This window comes from Chiloscyllium punctatum, chromosome 14 (genome assembly GCF_047496795.1).
Source record: "Chiloscyllium punctatum isolate Juve2018m chromosome 14, sChiPun1.3, whole genome shotgun sequence".
In the NCBI taxonomy this organism is placed as follows: domain Eukaryota; kingdom Metazoa; phylum Chordata; class Chondrichthyes; order Orectolobiformes; family Hemiscylliidae; genus Chiloscyllium; species Chiloscyllium punctatum.
Window position 1 is genome coordinate 7335353 of NC_092752.1, and position 19115 is coordinate 7354467.

Genomic DNA, 19115 nt, shown 5'->3' on the forward strand with positions numbered 1-19115 from the left:
AATGTGGGGAATGAATCTTTGCAATTCTCTGCTACAGAAACCAGTTGAAGTCTAATATTGGATGCTTTCAAGGAGTAATTAGATATAATTCTTACAACAAAAGCAGAGAAAGCAAGAACAGGAGACTGAGTTGAATGGTCAGCAATGATCATATTGAATGGCAGAGCAGGCTCAAGTGATCCTATTTTCTATATTTCTATGGAAGATAACATTGAAGATTCACAGGATAACAGCTCTGTAGTTATCTAAAACAACAGTACAGTTCTGGACCCTTTTCTTTAGAAAAGAGAAGACTGGTCACTAATATTATAGATGGCTTTAAAATTGTTAAGTGGTTCAATCAGATTGACATAGAGAGGTTGCTTCCTGTTGTGGGATTTTCCGAAATTTGGGACGATAAATAGGAGGTATTTCGTACCAAATTCAATAGGGAATTCACAAGAACTGTATTTGCTCAGCAAGTGGTGAGAATGGGGAACGTGTGGCAAAGGTAATGGTTCTAAAAGTGGTAATGGTGAAGGTTCATTCAGCTCTGAGCAACCTGATGATATCAGACAGCCTTCAGGTGGAGATTCAGGTAGTATAGCACAAAATTGCTATGTGGACAGAAATGATCTACTCCCAATAGTCTTAAGTCCTTATGTGTACATGGACATAAATCAGTAAAGTTAGAGGTCAGACGGAGAGGGGTGGATACTGGAGATGGACAGAGTAGTCAGTAAAACTGACTGTGTTCTCGACTTTATTAACGCAAGGATAGAGCATAAGAGCAAAGAGTTAACACAGAACTTACAAAAGTCACTTATTAGATGATTCTGAAGAAGGGTCACTGGACCCCAAAACGCTAACAGATGCTGCCAGAGTGTCTTAAGGTTTTCTGGTTTTGCTTACATAAGAGACTTGTTGGACCCGTGGGGTACAGAGCACAGTTCTGAGTACCACACTTTGGGAAGGATGTGAACACCTTACAGGCAGCACTGAAAAGGTTTGTAAGAAAGGTTCAAGGACTAAGAAACTTCAATTACAAAGCTAAGTTGGAGAGGTTCAGATCAGTTTCCATGGAGAAGAGAAAACTAAGAGGAGATGTTATAGAAGTTTTCAAAATCATGAGTAGACAGGGACAAACTGCTCCCACTCATAAAATTATCAAGAACCTAAGGGCACAGATTTGAAGTGGTTTGCAAATGAAGCAAATGCGACCTAAGAAAGAAAATATTCATCAGGCCAGTGGTTAGGGTCTGGAATATGTAGCTGAAAGTGCAATGCAGGCAGATTCAATCAAGACATGTAAGACAACATTGGATGATTATTTGAATAAAACCCTTATTCAGATTTTGGGAGAATTGCACCAAATCACAATGCTCATTCAGGGAGCCAGTGCAGACACAATGGACCAAATGGCCTCATTCTGCACTGTACCAATTCTGAAAAACTGTCACGTCTAACTAGTTCATCTAACTTATATGATTCAGTATCATATAGCAAACTGTTTCTTTAGATACCTAGAGAAGTGCTCCTTCATGTGAAAGCTTACCAGTGGTCAATCCTCTGCTACTGATCATTCAATTCCTAAGGCCCCTTTAACTCTGCACTGAAGCAAGGGTTGCTGATCACACTATCGCCGAACCACACAGAGCTCAGTATCACTATCACAAAGAGTAACTGAGATGAAAAGAAGAGGGATTTGAGGGGGAGCTCCATAAGTACGTATGGGAGAATGGGAACTGGAAAATATCCTGATAGAGTGAGATGGAAAGGGATAAAAGGGAATTCATATGGAGCAGTAACATTGGCAAAGACCAGCTGAGATGGCTTATTTCCAAGTGCTAACTTCTTTTCAGTGCTTTTGTAATTATCTGTATTATGGTACAGTCAGTTCTGCTATAACACGGTCAGTTCCGTTCTCACCAAATCCTGTGTTATAAGAAAATTGCATAATAGCAGCATGATTTGAAATAATGGGGCTGGAATCACATTATAACTAATACATACCTTAAAAGTTAGAAACAGTGTCCCCAATTCATCAAATGTATTATAGCGAATTCGCATTAAGAAACAACTGTTATAGCAGAGTGACTTGTAATTAGTGAAATAGAATAGAGAGCTTAATTGCACTATATAAAGTGTGCAACATCATGAGTGTGAACAGGTTCTGTATAGTAGACTGGTTAGTAAGGTTAGATTACATAGGATCCGGGGAGCTAGCTAACTAGGTATAAAATTCGCTTGAAGGTAGGAGTCAGAGGGTGATGGTGGATGATTGCTTTTCAGATTGGAGGCCTGTGACCAGCGGTGTGCCACAAGAATCTGTGTTGGGTCCACTGCTTTTCATCATTTATATAAATGATTCGGATGTGAATATAGGAGAAATGGTTAGTAAGTTTGTAGGTGACAGTGAAGAAGATTAACTCAAATTACAATGGGACCTTGATCAGATGGGCCAATGGCTGAGTAGTGGCAGATAGAGTTTCATTTAGATATTTCCCTGAGGAAGGGTGGACTGAGGGACACCAGTCAGCATACAGATATCTCCCTGACGGAGAGAAAGAGCTGAGAGACACTAATCACTGTACAGGTATCTCCCTGAAAAAGAGAGGGACTAAGAGACACCAGTCAGTGTACAGATATCTCCCTGAGAGGCAGGGGACTGGGAGACACCAGTCAGTGTACATACATCTCCCTGACAGAGACAGAGAGCTGAGAGACACCAGTCAGTGTACAGATATCTCCCTGAGAGACAAAGGACTAAGAGACACCAGTCATTAGCCACAAGAACCATATCTAACATCTTCATGACAGTAACCTCACTATGTGCTGTTGTTTTCTATGATTCTATGATTTAACAGGTCCAGGGGACTGAACAGCCTACTCTAACTCTTTGTTTGTATGGTGATTTGTTCATATTCCAGTTACCACATTATGAGACAATGGTCATGGAGTTGATGAGATAGTATTCACTGGGCACTTTACTGCAGTTCATGGCTTCTCACTTGCAACCACAGCAAGATGTCAAACAGCTGAAACAGGGTGGCACGGTGGCACAGTGGTTAGTGCTACTGCCTCACAGAGCCTCTGGCGACTCTCTGTGTGGAGTTAGCACATTCTCCCCGTGTCTGCGTGGGTTTCCTCCGGGTGCTCCGGTTTCCTCCCACAATCCAAAAATGTGCAGGTTAGGTGAATTGGCCATGCTAGATTGCCTGTAGTGTTAGGTGAAGGGGTAAATGTAGGGGAATGGGTCTGGGTGGGTTGCGCTTTGGCGGGTCGGTGTGGACTTGTTGGGCCGAAGGGCCTGTTTCACACTGTAAGTAACCTAATCTAAGCTCTTTTTTTTCTCCATTTTGACAATGAGCCTGTGTGAGTAAAGCCACTATTTTCAAAGGTCCATCAATTTTACCTAGCAATATCCTGCAGATTGACAGTTCATTCCTGCAGAATGGCAGCCAATCTCGGACAAAAGCAGAATGGCACTGTCAGCAAATGGGGAACCTAGATAAACATACAGAGAGCTGGGAACAGAAGGTCACATTGCAAAGATGAAATAAAGGAGGTTCACGGGAACGGTTGGGCCAAAAGGGTCTGTTTCTGTGTCCCAGGCTCGATGTATTGATGGGTGTGTTAACTGCGGTGTCAGAGCAGGGGTGAAGGAGAGTTTGAAACACAGAGAAACATGGTAAACAGGAGCCATCCAGCCCTTCAAGCTTTCTCTGCCATTCAATATGATGATAGCTTGATCAGCCCCCTGTTCCAACTTTCCCCTATACCCTTTGATTCCTTTAGCCACAAGAACCATATCTAACATTGTCATTTCGTCATGTCTGTTTGGAGACATATGAAGCTCGAATCTGAAAGATTTCTCACAAGAAACGAAAAGAAGGGAACAACTGAAAAACGTTCCCTCTGTTGCTATACGTTACTCACTGTCTTGTGAAGTTTTAACACTTTGAATCATTCAGAGTAGACTAATTAATACGGTTTACTATTTATCAGGAAATGGGCCCCTTGACCTCTGTTTTAAGCGAGAAGGAAAAACAAACAGAGAGGAAATATCCGGAATCCTGGCCGAAAAATCCAAAAGACACACTTCATCTACGTGCAGGTCAGCAGCAGATGAAACAAAAACTGGGTGGGCTGCAACATGTGTCTCCAGAGGGCAACACTCCAGCTTAGAGACACAAAACCCAGTCTGGTACAAGAGTGTCAACAGAACTTGTCACGATTTCAGGGAAAACATTTGAAGGTAAAGCAGAAGGAAACGTTTAATTGGACCACAGGAGATTGTAGCAGCGACACCACCAAAAGAACTATTGTGGGATTGTTTGAAAGTGGAAAATCTTCAGTGGGAAGGGAAAAAATGGAGCAATATATCTGCCAACAGCCCCAGCAAGTGGTTTCACTCCTCACCTATGTTTTTGATATGGCTTTGCAGAGAAAAAGTGTGTTTCTCAATCAATTCCAGAAAGCATGCAGTCATCTGGCATGTCACCATCTCAAAGGATCATATGCCTTGAAGTATTTCCAAGGGACTTTGAGCTTCAGTAGACTAACTCCATCTCTCTTCATTAAAAACCTGCACAGCACTTTTCGAACAGAAGCAACAAAAAAAAACCAGTGCTTTTGGTCATTTTATTCTTGGCTACTTTCTAATCTAGGAGAGGTCAGGACTCAGAATCATAGAGATGTACAGCACGGAAACAGACCCTTCAGTCCAACTCATCCATACTGACCAGATATCTGAAATTAATCTAGTCCCATTTGTGAGTATTTGGCCCATCTCACTCTAAACCCTTCCTATTCACATACCCTCCAGATGCCTTTTAAATGATATAATTTTACCAGCCTCCACCACTTCCTCTGGCAGCTCATTCCATACACACACCACGCTCTGTGTGAAAACGTTGCCCCTCAGGTCCCTTTTATATCTTTCCCCTCTAACCCCAAACCTATGCCCTTTAGTTCTGGACTCCCCTACCCGAGGAAATAAACCTTGTATATTTACCCTATCCATGTCCCTCATGATTTTATAAACTTCTACAAGATCACCCCTCAGCCTCCGACGCTCCAGGGCCCATTCAGCCTGTCCCTACAGCTCAAGCCCTCCAACCCTGGCAACACCCTTGTACATCTTTTCTGAACACTTTCAGGTTTTTGCAAAATCCTTCCTATAACAGGGAGACCAGAATTGCATGCAGTATTCCAGAAGTGGCTGAACCAATGTCCTGTACAGCAGCAACTTGAGGTCTCAACTCTTGTACTCGAAGCACTGACCAACAAAGGCAAGTGTACTCTATCCTATCTACCTGCGACTCTATTTTCAACTATGAACCTGCACTCCAAGGTCTCCTTCTCCAGCAACACTCTTCAGGATCTTACCATTAAGTGTATAAGTCCTGCGCTGACTTGCCCTTCTAAAGTGCAGTACCTCACATTAACCTACATTGAAATCCATCTGCCACTCCTCAGCCCATTAGCCCATCTGATCAAGATCCCATTGTACTCTAAGGTAACCTTCTTCACTGTCCACTACACCTCCAATTTTGATATCATCTGCAAACTTACTAATGACACCTCCTATGTTCACGTTCAAATCATTTTATATAAATGATGAAAAGCAGCGGACCTAGCACTGATTTTGTGGCACACCACTGACTCATAATCATCAGCTAATTTTCAATAAAATCCCTCTCTGGAGAAAAGACAACCACTAAGACCTCAGATGCCTGCTGTGGTGGAGGAGAGTTTGGTTTCCTGGGTGGGTTACTCTTCAAAGTTGGGCGGCACGGTGGCACAGTGGTTAGCACTGCTGCCTCACAGCACCAGAGACCCAGGTTCAATTCCCGCCTCTGGCGACTGACGGTGTGGAGTTTGCACGTTCTCCCCGTGTCTGCGTGGGTTTGCTCCGGTTTCCTCCCACAGTCCAAAGATGTGCAGGTCAGGTGAATTGGCCATGCTAAATTGCCCATAGTGTTAGGTTAGGGGTAAATGTAGGGGTATGGGTGGGTTGCGCTTCGGCGGGTTGGTGTGGACTTGTTGGGCCGAAGGGCCTGTTTCCACACCGTAATCTAATCTAATCTAAAAAAAAGGGTCAGTGTGGACTTGTTGGGCCAAATGGCTGTTTCCACACTGTAGGGATTCTATGATGAAATTCTTCGGGGAAAAACATTAGAAAAATAAAGAAATAAAATGTTGAGAAATAAATTAGAAAATTATGAGTTCAGAAAAGCAGAGGGTGGGACCAAGGCAACACAGTTTACAGCACTGCTTTGTGTCATGAATTAGAATTAGCTTTATTTTCACATGTACTCACAGTACAGCGAAAAGTTTACTAGTTGCAACTTAAGGCACCATATTGGGTACAAATGTACCTAGGTACAGATTCTTAAGAACAAAGAACTGGTGGCACAGTTGTTAGCACTGCTGCCTTACAGCACCAGGGACCTGGGTTCAATTCACAGCCTTGGGCGACTGTCTGTGTGGAGTTTGCACATTCTCCCCATGTCTGTGTGTGTTTCCTCCCACAGTTCAAAGATGTGTAGGTTAGGGTGAATTAGCCATGCTAAATTGCTCATAGTGCTCATGGATGTGTAGGTAAGGTGAATTGGCCGTGCTAAATTGCCCATAGTATTCAGGGTTGTGTAGGTTAGGTGAATTGGTCATGCTAAATTGCCCATGGTGTTCAGGGATGTGTAGGTTAGGTGAATTGGCCGTGCTAAATTGCCCATAGTGTTCAGGGATGTGTAGGTTAGGTGAATTGGCTGTGCTAAATTGCCCATAGTGTTCAGGGATGTGTAGGTTAGGTGCAATAGTCAGGGTAAGGGTGGAGGAATGGATCTGGGTGGGTTACTCTTTGGGAGGTCGGTGTGGACGTGTTGGGCCAAATGACCTGTTTCTACACTGTAGGGCTTCTATAATGAAATTCTTAGGGGGAAATAATGTTAGAAAAATTGAGAAATAAATTAGTAAGTTAACAGTTCACAATAACAGTGCTTCCATCCCAGACCACAATGGGCTTCACCTCCAGGCTCAGAGTTGAGTCCACACTGAGAGGATAAACCAAAAAAGTTATGGCAACCAATCGTAATGATAGTTGCACCTATACCCTGTTCAAAGATGAACTGAAACTATCTGATGTTGTACCAAACCAAAGGCATACTGCTATTGGAAGTAATGCCAGGACAAAAGGTAAAGCAGTGAATTATCAGCTCAGGGGCACTTGCCTACTTTAGGACGGATTAGGCAGAATAGGGAGTAATTAAAATCAGCCACTTTTTAACTGAATGACCAAGGAGCAGCTGAGATTGCCTTGCTCATATGCTCATGCGACATGTTGGCAGACTGGTTTATCACCTCACACATGGCATGTCCACGTGCTGTAACATTTTAACTGCGACAAAGTAAAACCAGATCTCTGACAAGCATGACTGTAAGATGCAGGCTATCACAAGAAAATAATTAAAAGCACAGGATAGAGCAAAAGTTGTAGGACAACTGGGAAATCAAAGCAATCTGCTGGCTGTTAACTTTATAACGTTTCTAAATCACAAGAACTGTGGATTCTGCTGATTAAATAGCTGACTAGAATGGTTTGCAGCCGGACTGTGTGAATGAGTTATAACAGCCACAACATGAATTCAAACAAACACAAAGTGCTGGAGAAACTCAGCAGGTCTGGTGACAAGAGAAATCGAGTTAACGTTGAGTCCAATGACTCTTTCTTAAAACTGGAGAGGTATAAAAATCATGGGCTTTACGTTATTGAGTAGGAGTTTCTCCTGCACTTGCAGTCTTTATTTCCAATGTCCATCATTTGCAGTGCTATTATTTTATTTCATTATATAAATACACTCTGGTTGATTCAGAATCAAATATTCGTACAAGATCCATGTACACAATGCCACAGAAATTCTGAACAGAAAATATACAATCAGAGTCCTTCAGAATCTCACGGCCAGGATGTGGAGTGCATCTCAAGGTACTTTCCTTCAGTCTTTTCCTTCTGCACCTCTCTTCATGTCAGTAAATCATAGCATTGGAATAGAGGAAGGATGTAATGAGAAAAGGCGATTTTTAAAAAGATCACTCAGCCGATAGAGACTGTTACGCCACATACTATTGTCTCATACTTAGGGGCATGCATTTAAGGTGAGGGGGGGAAACTTCAAAGGAGGTGAGAGGAGCAGCTTTGTTTTTTTTAACAGAGGGTGGTGCGTGTCTGAAACACGCTGCCAGGGGTGGTGACGGAAGCAGATACCATATGGGCATTTAAGGGACTTCTGGATAAACAGATGAGTGTGCAAGGAATGGAGGGATAATGAACATGGGGCAGAAAGTGAGGAATGCAGATGCTGGTGATCAGAGTCGAGAGTATGGTGCTGGAAAAGCACAGCATCCGAGAAGCAGGAGGATCGATGTTTCGGGCATAAGCCCTTCATCAGGAATGAGTATCCCGGATAATGACCAAGGGCAGGCAGAAGGGATTAGTTTAATTTGGGCATCATATTCAATACAACATTGTGGGCTGAAGGGCTATTCAGTTCCTGTGCTGTACAGTTCTCTGTTCCATTCTAGTTATATTGCCCGTACTCACTCCCTTGAAGCATCCAATTTCTTCCTGATTGCTATCTACTACCCTCAATTTTGGCTCCTTTTCAGCACCTTGGAGCGTTTTATTGTGGAAAACGTGCACTACATAAATGCAAGTTGCTGTCTTTGGTGGGGCACAGAATTGCCGCTGTATGATCAGGGCCTGAAAGATTACCAGCAGTAACATAAAATGATCCAAGATCTTTTGAAAATTTTTCTGCAGCAAGATCCATAGATTCTTGTCACATTTTAACATTAAAAAATTCTCTGATTACACTCGAGCTGATCGGATCGGACCTTGAGGCATTTTCTTTTTCCACACAATGAGACGGCTGTTTGTTTAATGCAACAATTCAGGTGGAAAGAAAGGTTCCATTAGTCTCACAATCCACTGGGTGTAAACCATCACCACAAACTCAACACATATTGTGAAAGTTGTGTTGATTTGACAGGGTCATAGCTTAACTGTAGGCTGACGTCCTCAAGCCTTTCTTTGCATATCACACCCAACTCCAAACTTGCTTATACAAGGAAACGTCAAGCTCTTTTCAAAATATTGCTTAGAGGTCAAACAAAAGACCACACAGGTGTCTGCTGTGTCACTGACTAGGAGCTATCAAAAGTATCTGGAATCTGATCTCCTAACTAACAAATTCTTCAGCATTGCAAACTTTCAGTAGGAATGCAACACTAATGCTGATTAATTTCTAAAGCCTCTGAGTCACATTTAAAAGCAGACTTCTGCACAGTTGCATTAACCACTTGAGAAACAGGCTTCTTTTGTTCTATCACCCGTTGTCTTGTCCACGGATATCAGGTGGTAATTTCTGTGAGCAAGGACTGTATTCAGGAAGAATGTTCATGTCCACAACATTCTCTGTTCCCCGCGCAACTCACTGGCAATCCATCGTCTTAAAACTGCCGTGGGTTCAGCAAAGGAACATGTACAGCAAGATCCCACAATCAGCAAGCAAGATGAATGATGACTTAATTGCTTTCACTGGTGTTAGGCAGGGTTGAGTATTGGCTTGGGCACCAGGGGAAGTTACTGTTACTCTTGGAATACAGCTACATGAACACTTGAAGCTAAATAGCTTTTGTTAACCATCTAACAATACAGCACCACCGGCAATGCTGCACATCCGTATCACTGCTCAGATGTGCCAGCCTGGAATGGGAACTTGACCTGTAATTTTTCCAGCTTGAGTGAGAGCCTTACAAACTGAGCCAATCTAACCAGATCAAGCAATTAACTTGCTTTGTGTAGAATACCCATTAGTTTTTTTAAAAACAATAAATGAATGGGCAAAAACTTTGGCTGATGAAATATAACGTTGGGAAATGTGAGATCATGCACTTTGGCAGGAAAAACTGAGGATCTGAATATAATTTAAATGGAGAAAGACTGCAGAAAGCTATGGAATAAAGGGATTTGGGAGTCCTCATCCATGAATAATAAAACTCCAGCATCCAAGATGTTGGGGTTTCCAGAGGGAATGGAGATATGGCTAAAACCTTACAAGGCACAAGTCAGATCACAGTTGAAATACAGCTGATCACAACAGGTCAGGGAGCATCCAAGGAGCAGGAAAATCAACTTCTCAGGCTTTCATCTTGACTCTAATCTCCAGCATCTGCAGTACCCACCTCCTCCCTGAAAATGGAGGCAGTCCAGAGAAGGTTAGATACCAGATATGGAGGGACTGTCATATGAGGAGAGGTCGAGTTGATTGGGTGGGCCTGTACTCATTGGAGTTCAGAAGCATAAGAGGTGACCTCATTGAAACATACAAGATTCTGAGGGGACATGATAGAATAAATCTGGAAAGGTTATTTCCCCTTCAGGGAGAGTCATAACAGAGGGCATCATTTAGGAATAAAGAGTCATAAATGCACGGCAGAAGTGAAAAGAATTTTCTTCTCTCAGAGGTTAGTGAATTCATAGATATTCTTTTACCACAGAGGGCTGTAGTAACTGGATCGTTAAGTTTAGTCAAGGCTGAGAAAGACAAATTTCTAATTCGTAAGGGCATCAAGGGTTATGGGAACAAGGCGGGAGAATAGAATTGAGGATTATCAGATCAGCTACGATCTCACTGAATGTAGGTTATGACTCAACGGGCTGAATGGCCTACTTCTGGCCTAACATCATATGGGGTTATTCCACAGGAGAGAGAAAGAGGGAGGGAGCGAGAGAAAGAAAGAACAAGGTCATAAGCAAGATGATGTTTGAGAAACTCACATCTTGCTCTCCACTGCGTAAATGAGCATTATTTGAGATTTTTTTTAGATAGAAGCAGAATTTCCAGAGCAAATGAAAACAGTAAAAACCACTAATACTCAAAAATGAATATACTGATCAGACTGGAAATCCATTTTGATATACAAGATGATATATACCAGCATGTCTCATTCACCAGTATTGCTAGAGATGTTTTATTTCAGGCAGGCAGTACACTAACACAGAAACACTTCAGCTGTTCTACATTTGGTGGTTACACACAAACCAGATGCTCTGGGTAAGCACTTGACAACAAAACCTCTTCAAACACCAGTGACTAATTCACCGTCGAATGACAGGGTGCCTTCTCAGTTGAACCCATCAGCAAACAACAGTCACCAAATGAGGCTTTGAAAACGGGCAGAAAAGGAGTAGAAATACAAAACCCCTCTGTTTCATGGTCAGCTTTCTCCCCTGTATCCAGCGCGTAAAGAAATCACAACTTAATGTACAGAGCCCTCTGAGCAAAACCATCAATTCAAAACAGGTTTCAGCTGTCATTAGGCCAAATACAGAATCTTGCTAGCTTTGAAACCAGCACTGGGATGGTATACACAGAATCTGTCTGCTTCTCAAAATTTATTCCAGTTTATCCTCTCCACGCCCCTCAAACCACACAGTCAGGATTGTCAACAGCAGGAGTCAAACCTGTGCAAGGAAACCCCAATACTTTGCAAGCCCCTGGCCTTATCCACTCGCCCACGGTTGCATTTCCTACACAGAACCTTTAACAGCATGTGTTTAATGATATCCTGCTGTCCACTTTTTGACTCGGGCAATTACTAGTTTGTTTTAAATGGCTGAAGCACTGGGTTTAAATAACGGACAAGGACTGGCGCCAACGTTCAATTTTTGTTTGTTTATCACACCAATGTCATTTCCCAGCACTCTGCAGAAACATAAATTCAGCCATTAAAAGATTAACCTAAATAAAATCCATTAAAATCTGTTTCAGCTCTGCGTATTTACTGTATCCAGGACTACATTTTCCATTCTTTGCTGTCCTCTCCCACAGAGTCTCATCATTACCTCATTACATTATCTGGTTAACCATCATTTAAACATAATTTCTGACAAAGTGACTGAGTCAAAAGGCTATTCATCATAGGGGGCATCACACCTAGGCTCAACAGATACCAGAAAGGACACTTCCTGTGGAATCCTAGCCCTTTTCTCCCCCTCTGTAGCACAAAGTTATTGAGGCCAGTTGTCATCGCTATGTCACCTCAGTGGTGATGAACTAACTTAGCAGAAACAAAGTGGTGAATTTGGGGTCATCCTCGTTACAGAAGGGGATGTTTACGCAGTAAACTCAGCTGACTAACAAGTATGGCAAATTCCCACTTTTCAACCTCTTCCCAATGTTTGAGAATCAGTCTGATCACAGCATGATCTTGAAAAATGCCAATATTGGTGGTTTGACAATGTTTACAAATCTTTGGGCAAGGCCAGCAATGATATGAGAACACTCTGAAATCCTCACATGGCAGCTTTTTGTTGCTTATTGGGCAAATGGCATAAAAATCCAAATTTAGTTATGTGGGGCAGCCGGGGGGAGGTAGGGGAGTTGTAGGCAGAGCAGAGTTGGGGGTGAAATAGCTGAAAATGTGTTGCTGAAAAAGGAATTCCTGAAGAAGGGCTCATGCCCGAAACGTCGATTCTCCTGCTCCTTGGATGCTGCCTGACCTGCTGCACTTTTCCAGCAACACATTTTCAGCTCTGATCTCCAGCATCTGCAGTCCTCACTTTCTCCTTGGGGGTGAAATAGCCATCACACAGATGCTAAAGTTCTTTGTGCAGATCCACCAACACCTCAGATTTCATCCTGGTTTTCGAAATCTTGCTTCACCTCAGCCTTCCCCATCTCTTTAACCTCATACAGCCATTCAGCCCTCCAGGGTCTCTGTGCAGTTCCAATCTGGCCTTTTGTGCATCCCCTGCTTTAATCACTCACTCTACCCTCAGTGATCATGCTTTCAACTGCTCTGCAATTCCGTGCCTAAACCTTTCTACCACTTGTTCCTCCTTGAAGAGGCTCATTGAGGAAGTCTTGTTCATTGTCTGAGTATGCTCTTGTGTGGCTCAGTGGCGGATTATGATTGATCACACCTCAGGGTATGTTACTGCACTGAAGTTGCGATATAAATGCAAGTTCCTGGTGTTTCGATTCCAGTGTTTTGTTCAATTGATCACTTGGTTGATTCATGCACTGACAGTAGAACACAAAACCACAGTTTGATTTGAGACAGGAATTGGTGCCAAAAGACTCTTGGTTCCCAAGACAACATACCACATCATCCAACTTTCCTATCGAGTATTTGCTTATGAAGCCAGCTTTACCCCAGAGCTTCCCTTCATAGTCAAGAACACTTCCTGGTTTATGAAAGTAATAGCCCCATGACCTTTCCATTCATTTAGAGTTATAGGTTCATACAGTACAGAAACAGACCAGTCCATGCCAACCATAATTCCAAATTAAACTAGCCCCACCTGCCGGCACTTGGCCCATATCCCTCCAAATATTTCTTATCTGCGTACTTAACTAAATGTCTCTTAAACTTTGTAGTTGTACCCATCAATATACTTCTGGTTTCTTGAACATCCCCAATCGCAAATGCTCCACTACTGATGACCATTCTTTCAGCTGTTTCAAATTCCCTCACTAAATGTTTCCCCTCCCTTTGCATCTTTAAGATGTTCGTTAAAACCCACTGCGATGAGCAAGCACTTGACCAGTAATTGAAAAATGTCGATTGGTGATGCATCTTATTTTATAATGTTGCTCTGACGCACCTTGCAATGTTTCATCAGGTTAAGGGTACTGTGTAAGTACTGGCTGGTGCTAGTACATGTTGTAGTACATGTTTCCTATCACTGATGTGGTGCTGACATTTGATGTCAATTTAAAGAAAGACCATAACAACAGGAGCAGGTGATAATTGACAATGTATTTTCAGTAACAGCTCTCAGGAAAGACGGAGCATCTCCCCAGTCCTGCTCTTGCCAAGATGCACAAGAAAGGTCACATGACTTGGCTTTTCATCCCGAGCATGGCTCAGGTGTGACACACAGATGCCAGGTAAAACTGAGCTCAGCTAATCTTGCACGCTGTTGTTGGGAATGACAGGGCTGACAATCAGACAGCACTTTTGTTTGAGCAACATAATCCTCAGCCCCGATGCTGGTGACAGGGTGCGCCCCTGGTTTCGCTCCACTCCGAATTCCTAACGCAGGATCAAAGAACAAGCAATAATAAACAAGAGAGCTTGTTTCACCCTTGGCTTTTAGGCACGAAGGTGACACTATGTGGCTGTCGATGAACCCTGAAGTGTTACAAATCCACTGATTCCCACAGCGAACTGCAGGGAAATTATCAACTTACTCGAAAAGAGAAAAACTAAATCTCCCAGTGCTTTGGAATGAGGTACGTCTGGGGGCATGTTGACTGTGCAATTACATGGGCCATCTGCCTGAGTCCTTACTTCAATTGTAAGATTAGTTTTATCGTCGCTGCCGCTAATACTTCCTCAAAGTAGCTTCTGCTAGGCATTTCTGTCAATCTGTGCAGTGATTAAACTGTGTGAATCCAATAACCTCCAAGGGCTCTCAGCTCAACCAACAAATCCCCAACCCCACCCCCGTGACTGAGGTAATTGGAAACTCCATGCTTGGCTTCCATGGCCAGTGCAGATACAGGCAAGAAAATGCCTGGCGAGTTAGGCCACATCCTGACAGGTTTAGTTGATCAGTGAACTTCCTCTGTGCATTCTTTCTCTCTCTCTCTCTCTCTCTCTCTCTCTCACACACACACACACACACTGTTCTGCCAGTCACTTCTCATGTCAGTATAGTAACAATGGGCACCATTGCACTTGATATTTGTACCACCCAAGCACTCGTGCTGAACTGAAGACTGAATGTCTATATACTACAACGGCATTAAGAAATAAAAACCTGAGCCCAATAGAAGTTGGCTTAATCCTGACCTCCCTGTTACAGGCAGTTTATAGCCACCAGAACAGCAGTAAGGTATTTTTTCCCCTTTTTATTAGTTCATGGGATGCATCTATCCAACGATAACCAGGCCTGTCCCTAATTGCCCAGAGGATGGTTCACAGTCAGAGTCAATGTAATTACTGTGAGACTTGAGTCAAATCAGAGCCAGATCACATAAGGATGGCAGATTTCCTTCCCTAAAGGAACCAGATGAGTCCTTATTACAATTGATAGCGCTCTCACGACTGCCATTAGGCTAGCATTTCATTGGGTCCAAATTCACCATGTGTTGGCATGTCAGCCCACGCCCCTAGAACATTAATCTGGAGTTCTCATTGGTAGTCCTGTGAGATCACCACTGCATCACCAGCTCCCATTCAGGGTTGCTATAGGGTACTATGGAACTGATCCATATGAGATGGGGAAAGTTAGGAGAGAATAGTTGTGTCATTGACATTGTCCTCAGTAGGCATGGATTGAGGTGGGTGGCGGGAGCATTGAGTCATTGTGAATATGGAGACCATTTAATCCATTGTAGACATCAAAGCTTCTCATTCTAGAATCAAGGTCACACCGTCACATTCTAAACATGTAAATCATTCTCTACCTTTGGCAAAAGCATCCACTTGTATTTACATAGCACCTTGGATACAATAAAATGTCTCCAGTCCTTGATTGGCACCACATCCACAAGCATCCACTCCCTCTACCACCGCTGCTCAGTAGCAGCAGTGTGTACTACCTACAAGATGCACTGCATCACCAAAGATTCTCAGACCTCACCTTCCAAACCCATAACCACTTCCATCTAGAAGAACAAGGGCAGCAGATGCATGGGAACACCACACTCCAAGCCACTCACCATCCTGAGTTGGAAATATATCACCGTTCTTTCAGTTTCATTGCGTCAAAATCCTGGAATTCCCTTCTGAAGGGCATTGTGGGTCAACCCACAACAGGTGGACTTCAGCGGTTCAAAAAGGCAGCTCACCCCCACCTTCTCAAGGGGGCAACTAGGGACAGGTAATAAATGCTGACCCAGCCAGGGACGCCCACATCCCACAAAATGAATAAAAATGTCACTGCACAGGAACATTATAAAACAAATTATGACACTGTGCCATATAGTAGGTTCAGGTGGTCAAAAGCTTGATCAAAGAGTGAGGATTTCAGAGGTATCTTAAGGAAGGAAGTTGAGGTAAAGAGTAGAGTAGTACATCAGGCAATAAGTACCCCTCGGTCAGCATGGTATATGTTTAGGCCTCATTCACTGGAGCCACCTGAAATGGTTGATATAGGTTCACTGCCAACAATCCATATTCCTAAGTTACAATGATCATTCCTAATTTAAGTTACTAATACCAAGTGGGGAAGAATGGCCACACAGTGTCTTCAGTTGAAGATGATAGTTAACAACTAGTGACATTACATCTGAGATACCTGCTAGTCTCTTGTCAGACATCATGCTCAACATAAGAGTAAGTACACATTACTATTAGCTACATGGACGTACCACTACAATACCAACTGGAACATAACTGCTTAGCTCCTTCCAGGGTTGGGACTTCACAGATACTTGTAATCAGCTTATTACCCACCTCTGGAATGGATGGAATCTGGGCTGCCTGACTCAGAGTTGGGACACTACCACTGGAGTCACAAGAGTCCCTACAGTCCTTTATATCCTGATGAGTAGAACTTCCTGTGTGATGTTAGCTAACCCTATCAGATACTAATTGTCCTATGGAACAGAGGGACCGAGAGGTGTAGGGAGGAAACTCCAGATCTTAGACCCTGGACATCTGAGAGCACGGCCACCAATGGTGGGGACATTAGAAATGGGGATGTACAAAAGGCCACGATTAGAAGCTACCACCCCATCTCACAAATTACTTCACATATTTTTCAAGTGTTTAGTAAAAGTATTCCTCACTTTACTAAATTCCTTTCTCAGTAGTATTCTTGATTATTCCAACTACTCTCAGTTTGGTGTTGTTTAGTCCTACCATTAAACCAATTTTTTAATAGATTGTGGAACTTGCATTTCTTTAATCTTTATCAATTTATCATTCTTACAGGAGGGCTTCATCTGGCGGCTTTGCTCTGCATCCTCTCCAGTGCAAGTCTCTCACTGAAGAGTTACATTCATTCGGAACCATTGACCCTTTGCCAGTGCACGTATGATGCCCGACCAGCTAAGGATTTTCAGCACTTCATAGACTCAAGCAGCACAGAAACAGACTCTCCAGTCCAATCAGTCCATGCTGAACATAATCCCAAACTAAACTAGTCCCATCTGCCTTTTTCTGGCCCATATCCCTCCAAACCTTCCCTATTCATGTAATTATCCAATTGTCTTTTAAACGTAATTGTGCCCACATCCACCATTTCCTCAGGGAGTTCATTCCACATGCAAACCAGCCTCTGTGCAGAACATTTGCACCCCCACCATGTCTTTTTTTTAAATCTCTCTCCTCTCACCTTAAAAATATGCCTTCTAATCTGGAAATCCTCCAACTTAGGGAAGAGACTCCTGCCATTAACCCCAGGTATACCCCTCATGACTTTATAAACCTCTAGAAGATCATCTCTCAACCTCCCACCCACCAGTGAAAATAATCCCAGCCTATCCAGTCTTTCTTTATAACTCAAACCCTCCAAATGTGGCAACCATCCTGTTAAAAGTCTTCTGATCTCTCTCCAGCTTGATAGTATCCTTCCATCAACTGGGTGACCAGAACTCAACACAGTCTTCCAGAAGAGGCCTCACTCAATTCCCTGTAAAACCTCAACATGATTTCTCAACTCCTGTACTCAAAAGTCTGAGCAATAAAGACAAACGTGCTAAATGCTTTCTTAACCATATCTACCCATCTGGAAAACCAATCTGCTCACAAAGCAATTTGCATTGGATAGAATTTACAGGCAACTCAGCCCATCCAGTCTATGCTTATGCTCGGCACCAGTCCACTCTCAGGCTCTCAGTATGTCCTACTCTTCCTTTCTCCCTCATCTGTCTCTCCAGCTTCTCTTTAAGAACCTGAAAGAAAGTCATAGCAGATTGAAACATTAACTCTGTTTCTCTCTCCACATTTGCTGCCAGACCAGTTGAATTTCTCCACTGTTCTCTGTGTTTGTTTCAGATTTCCAGCATTTGCAGTATTTTGCTTTTATCATTAGCTGTCCCATCTCCACTTCACACCCGTGACCCTCTACATCTGCAGGTGAAGTGTCAGCTGTAGCCCAGCTGGTAACAGCCATGCCCGATGTGAAACCTATGTCTACTCTCTCAGGTGGAAATAAAGGATCTCATGACCCTCTATTGAAGAGGATAAGGGGACATTCCCCTGGTGTCCTGGCTAATGTTTATTCCTCAATCAATTTCACTGAAAATGGATGATATGGTCATTAAGTCAGGCCTCTGATGAAGAGTCATCTAGACTTGAAACATTAGCTTGCTCTCTCTCCATGGATGCTGCCTGACCTTCTATGAGCTCCAGTATTTGTTGTTTTAAATACAGATTCCAGCATCTGCAGTAATTTACTCCTACATTCAGTCAGTGCTGTTTGTGGGACGTTGCTGTGGGTAAATTGGTTGCCACATTTCCCATAATACAATAGTGGCTATACCTCAAAAGTACTCCAGTAACTGCGATGTACCGTGAAAATCACTTTATTAAAGCAAGTTCTTACATTCATTGTTTTAACTGTTTGTAATTCTGCCCTGTGATGGTTGAAGGAACTACAAAGGCTGTGAAAGAATTAAAAGTTATAAAATTGGCACCATGCTCATTTGAAGAGCTGACGCAAACACAATAGACAGAGTGACTTCCTCCTGCACCATGACAGTTGTGCGATTCTGTGACGTAATCGCCTTCACAGCTATGGAGTGTCTGAAAGCAAGTTACAACCAGTTGAGGACTTTTAACGTGTAGTCACTGCCAATGTAGGAAATATAGCGACCAATTTCTACACAGCAAACTCCCACAATCAGGGCCAATGTCCTTACCCCAACTGCCCCACATCTGGAGGGGGTATTACACAGCCTGCTATTACACACAACCCATTCTTAGCCACCAACAGTCCCCATTAATAGCTATTCATTCCCCTAGCCTGACCATTATCCATTCCTTTGTCTGTCCAACTGTTCTCCTCTCTCCTTGCCTCCTTCCTATCATCTGCATAAAAACCAGACTTTTCCAAGATATCATCAGTTCGGAGAAAGGGTCACTGGACCCGAAACGTTAACTTTTGATTT

General features: G+C 43.0%; 1 protein-coding gene across 9 annotated transcripts in view; it reads right to left on the minus strand.

Annotated features, from left to right (window-relative positions):
• Window positions 1-19115, minus strand: part of bmpr1ba (bone morphogenetic protein receptor, type IBa) — a 504601-nt gene that overhangs the window by 82898 nt on the left and 402588 nt on the right. The gene's annotated exons all lie outside the window — the stretch shown is intronic.